The following is a 10,887-nucleotide window of genomic DNA, read 5'->3' as shown; positions in this document are numbered from 1 at the left end:
TCTTCCGTACCGTACCGTACCATGAAACACAGCTCAGTGGCCACATACAGCTGCCCGCAATATTCAAATAGGGCTTTCAAACGCAAGATAATAACGTGAAGCAACTTAGGGCGCGCTCACACTGCAACCAAAACCAGCGTCCATGCGGCCATGCGGCCAAGTTGCATGGCAACGGCATGAACTTGACCAAAACGTCGCGAACACGTTTCAAATCGTGATCGCGACCTCCGGAGGGGGGTGCCACGACTTGGCGGCAACATGATCGTAGACGTGAAGCGTATTTGTGTACAACCTGGCCTGAAGTATGTTCAATTTCTCAAATTCCGGTGTGTTGATTCATGAAAATCGGCGGTTGTCGCGATGTCACCTCGACATTTGCACATTTTTAAAATTAAATTATTTTGTAGTTGTGGTCCTGCACGCACGCACCGCCATATATGCATTCTTTGCTCTTTTTGGACGATGTCGATTTTGTTTTTGTTTTTGTAGTTGCTTCGTTGTGATCGAGTCAGTGACCAATTTCTACAGTGTACTCGTTCAATACGATGGCAGCTTGGTCTGGCTTTTCGGTTTCGGAAATTATCTTTCTCTACTTTTCTGCGATGATGGAATGCCATACCTCAAGACATTTCAGTTACATATCATCGGAAAATACAGTTCTCATCTCGGCAACAGACGAAAGAAACCACTACCGGAATTTCCACTGCACTGGCACTTGCTCTGACCACGAGGTCAGGAAGGCGAAAGCGCTTGGATGTCAGCGGCAGTCCCTCAAGAGTCCAAACCTACCTGATTGTATGAATTATTTTCGTCGACTTCAAGAATACGAGCCACGAGGCACTTCCTCCAACATGCAACATGCGAAAAATTACATCCAAAACGGGCCACAACTTTATTAGGAAACGCACGAACTCTTTTGGATACGAACTGCAATTCGTAAAGTTTGTGTGACAAGTTCACGTCTACGCGTGTACGAGGCCTAGTGTGAGCACGACTGCCACGTTTCTGCGTTTTGCTGACGCATGGACGCGTGCTCATGATCGCAGTGTGAGCGCGCCCTAAGGCTGTGTTTACATGAGAAATTTCAACCCGGGTCGAGTTCACCCCGGGTTGAAAGTCTGTACGATAGACAAAAGAGGTGAGCGTTTACATGAAGACAGTTGACCCGGGTCAAATACTGATATGCCGCCAAAAGTCCACTTCTACAGTCCTGTATGGTCACGTGAATCCGTTCGCGCGAAATTTGCATCTGCAGTGCCGTTCAAACCTGGCGCGAGATACGCACAGAAGTACGTTTGTACGATTTTCTTGACCCGGGTTGATTTCAACCCTCCCCTTGGGGGGAGGGTTGAAATCAACCCGGGGCGAAATTTCAACCCGGGTCAAGCGCAATGCGTCATGTAAACGCGCAATTCATTTTATGCACATGGCGGGTTGAAATCTGACCCGGGTCGAACTCAACCCGGGTTGAAACGCCTCATGTAAACACCGCCTAAGAAGAATGGGTATGAATGCGAAGTGTATGGGGGATGCATGTAGGGCGATAGTGCGGCTTCGAATCCCAGGATATGCCTGAAAAAAAAATAGGAGAATTGAAAAATTTATAACATCCTATGCTTTTTTGCCGTCAGATACGGATAGCGCCAGGCGTGACACAAACAAACAAACACACAAACACACAAATACCAAACGAGAGAGCTTGGAAGCTCAGGGCCCTACGCTATGCTTTTATGCTTTTTTGCCTAGCTCATCGTACATGTTATAAGAACTGATGGAATTGTCTTTTTCCGTTCATTGGCCACATCACTGTATTGCAAAAACGTTTCAATCGGTTTGAATATTATGAGTTAGGCAAAAGTATTTGCAGAATTTATTGCGGATTGTTGTTTCTCTAATAATCATCTACTTTTGTTTTGCTCCTTCTTTAATTTTTATCTCCTTATATTGTAAATCAACAAATTTTGGCCGATGAGAAATAGAAACCTCTCGATTAGAGAGGTTAAGATGCACGTTATTTCCGACGTGACGCGCAGTTTCACGTCAAATTTGAAATCGATCGGTATTTTTGCTCTCACATGCATCCATTGCTGAATCATGCATCATTTGCCTATATGACAAACGTTGGCCTGCGATTTACTTTGTCCGGTTGGTACCAAGCGGCGAAATCAGCGAAATTAAATCGCCAGCGAACATTAGTTGATTTTAATACAGGAATCGGATTTTCTGGCCTTTTTGTAGTAATACATCTACATTGACCTGTTGAGCCAATGACGACGCCGAATGCATGGTTGCCTGTGGAGCACATTACATAACTTTACAGTCTCCTAAAATACGTATCCTGTCCGACGGCAAAAGAGGCTGCAGATTTAGTTTTTCTGCGCGTCGACGGGATGTCTGCGACGCGAAAGTTCAGCTCGCGTTATTTGGCTCGCACGTCGAAAAAATCAACGCGAGTGACCTGCTGCTCACGTGGAAATTTGGACATTACATAACTTTACAGTCTCCTATATAAATACGTATCCTGTTCGACGGCAAAAGAGGCTGCAGATTTAGTTTTTCTGCGCGTCGACGGGATGTCTGTCCTGACGTTTACTGGGACCGGCGCTGACTCTGCTGATCACGGCGTTCTGGACTCGACGGGATGTCTGTCCTGACGTTTCCTGGGACCGGCTTAGACTCTGCCGATCACGGGCGTTCTAGACTCAACGGGATGTCTGTCCTGACGTTGCCTGGTACCGCCGGACTCTACCGATCACGGGCGTTCTGGAGTCGACGGGATCTCTCTTCCGACGTTTCCTGTGACCGGCACTGAATCGCTCGTTCACGCTTATTTTGGAGACGACGGGATCTCTCTTCCAAAGTATGTTTATGCTGACGCATCCTATCACCTAATCGGCGTCTATTCTAATTTAATTTCCTCCTCGTCTCCCTATTTCTTTCCAAATCCCGCTTGCCATGTAAACGCACCACAGGTTTTGTGTGGATTTGTGGACAACCCCGAGATCCCGTTGCAGGCGGGCTGGCCCGCCTGTCGACCAGCCCGGGCTGGAGCTGCACATATAATCATGAGAATGCACGGAGAAGAATGGCCCTGCCGATTCGCCACTGCCTGGCCCACGCTCACGCACAAGTAGTCGTCCAGGAAATGCAGCAAATTAGGGATGGAGAATTCGTGGTGCATTATCCATTCGATGGTGGCTGCCACTGCATCAAATACCGCCGGGCTAGAGCGGAGCCCAAATGGCAAGACACGGTCGTAGTAGTACTTCCCCTGCCACAGGATGCCGAGGAGATGCCAATCCTGTGGGCGGACAGGTATTTGACGAAAAGCACTCTTCACATCGAGTTTAGAGAGATAGACAGGAGACGGGGAGGACATAATGATGTTAATGGCATCAATGCTGATGTACTGCAAAGAGAAAGGCTCGGCAGGGATCCCGTCGTTAACGCTGGAGCCGGCAGGGCTGGACAGGTGGTGTATCAAGCGTAGCTTGCCATTCTTTTTCGGAACAGCGCAAATGCCAGAGCAGTACATAAATGGGAATGGGGGAGAGTCAAATGGGCCAGCCGTGTAGCCGGCGTTGCAGGAAGCGGTGAGCTGTGCAGACACAAATGCAGAGTGCTGGAATGCTGATGAGAGGTTGGACGAGTGCTGGTTAGTTATGCGGTTGCCGGTAAAGCCAATGTCAAAGCCGCAGCGGAGGCCGTTGATAACATACGAAGCCAATGAACTGTCAGGGTGGTTACGGAGCAGTGATTGGAAGCGAGAAACAAAGAGGGGTGTGTGGACAGCAGGACTGGCGCCTACCGCACTTGGATCCGTTGTGGTCCTTGGACCCGCAGCGGTTGCAGACATGGGCGTACTTGCACGTGCTGAGACCGCATCGCCCAGCGTTGAAGTTCCGGCAGATCGGTTGGCCATTAGACACTGTACGGACTCCATTGAAGGCTTGCTGGTTGTTACGTTGCGGACGAAAGGGACACTGGCCGCCTCCGGGATGGATGAGGCGGCAGGACTCACATGTGGGCCTTGATCGGCTAGTCACGGACATTTGCCACAGATTTATGTCGATGACGTCAAAGCGCTTGCCTGGCTGAGCAGAAATGGCAGAGCGAAACTGGGTGTCGTACGACAGCCAAGCCTCCGGATAGTATTGCCTGTTGGCTGCAACTATGGTGGCTTGGTAGGAGAGCATCTCCTGCACGCGGGACGGGTTGGCAGAACACACGACGTTCATGAAGAGAGTCCATGCCTCCAGCCATGTCGGCAAGTCGATGCGCCGCTCCACCTTTCACCACCTCCAGAGACTGGCCGCCACTGCTGAACTGCAGCTGAAGCTGGCGTGGGGCAGAATACGAGGTGGCGATAGTATCGGGCAGCAGCTGGGTGAAATCTACAAAGTCACCCTTCAATATTTTCTCTCGTATAGTCTGGGGAAAGGAGAGATTACCAGCGTTGGAAGACTCCGTCAAAGGTTGAGTTCCAGCGGATCCAGGGGCAGTGATGGTGGCCAGCATTGGAGCGATCGCCTCCGACAAGGCAACGGTGACGGCGGAATGTACTTCCTGCCGCACAAACTGGCGCAAATCGTCATTCCTGCTCCGGTCCGGGATCTGGGGAGTCGGAGAATCTGCTGCAGCACTCTCCAGATCCTGCTCTTGCTCCTGCTTGTGCTCCTGCTGCAAGGATGGCGTGGCCGACGGAGATCGAGGTTCCCGTGCCACCGAGCTCGACGTGTCCTGGATACTGAGCAGCAAACGGGCAAGAAGCTGGGGCTTTGTTCCGCTCGAATTCAGCCCACGGCCTTCCAGCTCGGCCCACAAGTCCGACACGTTCATACGGCGTGCTTCAGAGGTAGACAACATGTTTGTCGTGCAGTAAACGGCTGCGAGGAATCTACAAGGAGTCTGTATAATTAATTCTATTCTCGGCAAACAAATTCCGGTTCCTGCTCTGTGACACTGCAAAGGAAAGCGCAAGCCAAAGTCAGCGCAGCAAGAGCTACCCAAGGCGATTTGGGCGCGCATGCGCAGCAGTTGAGTGTACGTGTAAAGCCAGCTCAGTCGCAGCTAGCTAGCATGAGATAGAGAGCAGCGCATCGGTCTTTTCGCTAACTAGGGTTATTTTTTTACACACACGCACCACACCACATACTCCGGCATACACTGGCTGTTGGTAACCACCCAGGAGAATGAAAGAGTCCGAGAAAGAGAAGAAAGACATGTGCGACCATGATCGTCGGGAATTGAACCCGCAACCTCTCGATTGGAACATACCACTGCACCATGGGTGACACAACCACATACACACTACTACTACTACTACTACTACTACTACTACTACTACTACTACTACTACTACTACTACTACTACTACTACTACTACTACTACTACTACTACTACTACTACTACTACTACTACTACTACTACTACTACTACTACTACTACTACTACTACTACTACTACTACTACTACTACTACTACTACTACTACTACTACTACTACTACTACTACTACTACTACTACTACTACTACTACTACTACTACTACTACTACTACTACTACTACTACTACTACTACTACTACTACTACTACTACTACTACTACTACTACTACTACTACTACTACTACTACTACTACTACTACTACTACTACTACTACTACTACTACTACTACTACTACTACTACTACTACTACTACTACTACTACTACTACTACTACTACTACTACTACTACTACTACTACTACTACTACTACTACTACTACTACTACTACTACTACTACTACTACTACTACTACTACTACTACTACTACTACTACTACTACTACTACTACTACTACTACTACTACTACTACTACTACTACTACTACTACTACTACTACTACTACTACTACTACTACTACTACTACTACTACTACTACTACTACTACTACTACTACTACTACTACTACTACTACTACTACTACTACTACTACTACTACTACTACTACTACTACTACTACTACTACTACTACTACTACTACTACTACTACTACTACTACTACTACTACTACTACTACTACTACTACTACTACTACTACTACTACTACTACTACTACTACTACTACTACTACTACTACTACTACTACTACTACTACTACTACTACTACTACTACTACTACTACTACTACTACTACTACTACTACTACTACTACTACTACTACTACTACTACTACTACTACTACTACTACTACTACTACTACTACTACTACTACTACTACTACTACTACTACTACTACTACTACTACTACTACTACTACTACTACTACTACTACTACTACTACTACTACTACTACTACTACTACTACTACTACTACTACTACTACTACTACTACTACTACTACTACTACTACTACTACTACTACTACTACTACTACTACTACTACTACTACTACTACTACTACTACTACTACTACTACTACTACTACTACTACTACTACTACTACTACTACTACTACTACTACTACTACTACTACTACTACTACTACTACTACTACTACTACTACTACTACTACTACTACTACTACTACTACTACTACTACTACTACTACTACTACTACTACTACTACTACTACTACTACTACTACTACTACTACTACTACTACTACTACTACTACTACTACTACTACTACTACTACTACTACTACTACTACTACTACTACTACTACTACTACTACTACTACTACTACTACTACTACTACTACTACTACTACTACTACTACTACTACTACTACTACTACTACTACTACTACTACTACTACTACTACTACTACTACTACTACTACTACTACTACTACTACTACTACTACTACTACTACTACTACTACTACTACTACTACTACTACTACTACTACTACTACTACTACTACTACTACTACTACTACTACTACTACTACTACTACTACTACTACTACTACTACTACTACTACTACTACTACTACTACTACTACTACTACTACTACTACTACTACTACTACTACTACTACTACTACTACTACTACTACTACTACTACTACTACTACTACTACTACTACTACTACTACTACTACTACTACTACTACTACTACTACTACTACTACTACTACTACTACTACTACTACTACTACTACTACTACTACTACTACTACTACTACTACTACTACTACTACTACTACTACTACTACTACTACTACTACTACTACTACTACTACTACTACTACTACTACTACTACTACTACTACTACTACTACTACTACTACTACTACTACTACTACTACTACTACTACTACTACTACTACTACTACTACTACTACTACTACTACTACTACTACTACTACTACTACTACTACTACTACTACTACTACTACTACTACTACTACTACTACTACTACTACTACTACTACTACTACTACTACTACTACTACTACTACTACTACTACTACTACTACTACTACTACTACTACTACTACTACTACTACTACTACTACTACTACTACTACTACTACTACTACTACTACTACTACTACTACTACTACTACTACTACTACTACTACTACTACTACTACTACTACTACTACTACTACTACTACTACTACTACTACTACTACTACTACTACTACTACTACTACTACTACTACTACTACTACTACTACTACTACTACTACTACTACTACTACTACTACTACTACTACTACTACTACTACTACTACTACTACTACTACTACTACTACTACTACTACTACTACTACTACTACTACTACTACTACTACTACTACTACTACTACTACTACTACTACTACTACTACTACTACTACTACTACTACTACTACTACTACTACTACTACTACTACTACTACTACTACTACTACTACTACTACTACTACTACTACTACTACTACTACTACTACTACTACTACTACTACTACTACTACTACTACTACTACTACTACTACTACTACTACTACTACTACTACTACTACTACTACTACTACTACTACTACTACTACTACTACTACTACTACTACTACTACTACTACTACTACTACTACTACTACTACTACTACTACTACTACTACTACTACTACTACTACTACTACTACTACTACTACTACTACTACTACTACTACTACTACTACTACTACTACTACTACTACTACTACTACTACTACTACTACTACTACTACTACTACTACTACTACTACTACTACTACTACTACTACTACTACTACTACTACTACTACTACTACTACTACTACTACTACTACTACTACTACTACTACTACTACTACTACTACTACTACTACTACTACTACTACTACTACTACTACTACTACTACTACTACTACTACTACTACTACTACTACTACTACTACTACTACTACTACTACTACTACTACTACTACTACTACTACTACTACTACTACTACTACTACTACTTGGAAGCGTGTTTTTATTGACCACATAAAATGATGATGCAAAGAAAGAAAAGAACACCGGAAACATAATGCTGGATTTGAAAGAAGAAGAGAAAAAGGAAGATTAAAAGAAACCTGACCAAGAGAACTCAAGCATTGCACCCAGGAGGCAAAAATGAACTCAATCCCTAGCATAGGCTCAATGAGGTCGTGTAATTGCACAAATTTCAACGGATCCAAGTAAAACTCCAACCAACAAGTGGAACGAATTCAAATATTACAAAGCAACAGCGAAAATAGAATAACAACACAGTGAACAAAAAAAGAAAAGAATACTATTCGATAGACAAGTCCAGTTACTGCACACGTGACATGTGCGCCAGTGCACGGCACTCGGTTACGAAACCATGACGGCCTGTACCGGAGACACCACGGGCATACGACGATCTTGACCCCCGAAAACACGTAATCTGCCACCGGATTAGGGAGGTACTTATCCTCGATCGCAAGTGACCAAGGACAAGGGCGTACTGAAGATCCCGATTCTTATCTGCTATACGGGCTGCCAAAGTCTTCAGGAATCTGCTGCACTCCGGCGCACTCTGACCATTCGTTGCGAAAACCAGAGGGGTAAATGACCCACGATCCACCTGGTTAATCCGGTCAGCATACTGTCGCTTCTTCTGGCGCTCATGCTGGGACAACTGACCCGCCACTTCCGGTCCAGACAGCAAAGACGGCCTTGGGTGAGTCACCCGCACATCAAAAAAGGCGTTTTGCTGCCTGGTCCAGAAGCCACGAGCCCGTATGTCCACACGAGCGCCATCAGCTGAGCTGCCAGAGACTGCCTCGCCCTGGAGTGGCATCAGCGGTGGCTCGATCGCCACATCACACACGACGCTGCCGAGGGCGTCCGCAAGGAGATCCCTCAACTCGTTGTGGCGCTGCGTTGGGTAGCCTCCACTGGGGCAAGTGAGTGCGTGATGGCTTGACATCTCCCCTCCACACACACAGGACAATGCAACCCCATCCAGCGATAAATCATACCGCAGACAGAGTGCATCCCTGAAGTCAGATTTATTAAATACTGACCCAGGTATGTGCATGGAAGGGGGAGTGCCAAGCCAAGTGGATACACCACCCTCACCTGCCACATCCACAAGGAGGCGCTGCTGATCCGACAGATCAGGCTTGATCCCAGTCAAGATGTCCAGCTGCTGAGACCGGCGTCGGCCACGAGCCTGAACTGCCAATGCCTTGCTGGTTGAAATTACGTCGGCGACTCGACGCTCGCCCAGACCGACCACCACACACGTCACCATAGGGTCTATCGCATCGCAACAGAGCAGACGCTCAGCCTCGGCACGCACACTCCCGATTCGCATAGCGAGACCGCCGTTTCGTAGGGGCAGAGATAGTAGCTGACGAAGCGCACCGTCAGGCCTGAACGTGTGGCCAGTCAGCGCCGGCAGCAGATCGTCATTGATGGCCCGGTCCAGAGGTGAGTACACGGCTGGGTCGGCAGGGACCACACGCTGTAAGAAGGTCCACCGGGATTGCAGAGACGCAACAAAAAGGCGATAAGCCGCCTGCGGTTGCGTCACAGCCAAGCCAGCAAGGCGCTTCACCAATCGACACATGCCCGCAACCCGATCCAATACAAAGTCATTCTGAAACTGTTGGCTGCCAATGGCTCCACCCAGATACCGCACACCATCAGTCTGGATTCTGACGCCCGTGCCAGCGAAAGCCTCCTGTGCCTCAGCCAGAAGATGCGGTCGGACAAGCAGCACAGTTTTCTTGGCATTCGGGTAGTACCCGTACTGAGGGCCGGCCTCCTCAATGGCAGACCAATACCGACGCAGTGGTTGTATCTTGTCGGCAGCCGCATCATCATCTGCGTACCAGATTTGAGCTGTTGACTCCGATGCTGAACCAAGCTGTGCAGCAAGAGGAACGGTGGCCAATGCGTAAAACGCCATTGCCAGAGGGTCCCCCTGGCAAGTTCCCTCGCGCGAATACAATACCTCTCCGCCATCGAGGTAGAGTGGTATGTCGGCCTGGTATGTATTTACAAACACTCGACCAGCTGCAGGGCAAACCTTTGGTATGTTGTTGATTGCGGCTGCACGGTTCAACGCATTAAACGCATTTGAAGCGTCAACGAGGAGAATGGCAGTGTCCTCATCACGCTCGTACAAGCCAGTGAGGGCTTGGACAGCAACCTCACAGGCGGAGGGGACGCCGACACACAGCTGCCGTGGGACAGTGACGGCCGCAACGTCACGCTCGATCACGGCCATGATCACCTTCCCGACCACTCTCCGGAAAACCTCACCGATCGCTATCGGTCTTACGCCAGGTTGCTTGTCAAGCGGTATTAGTCGACCGGCGAGGAAAGCTCGGAGATGAGATGGGTCAATCTCCTCCACGCACAAACACCTGGCCATGTG

Source organism: Sycon ciliatum, chromosome 3 (assembly GCF_964019385.1).
Source record: "Sycon ciliatum chromosome 3, ocSycCili1.1, whole genome shotgun sequence".
Lineage (NCBI taxonomy): Eukaryota > Metazoa > Porifera > Calcarea > Leucosolenida > Sycettidae > Sycon > Sycon ciliatum.
Note: the sequence above shows the minus strand (reverse complement) of the source record.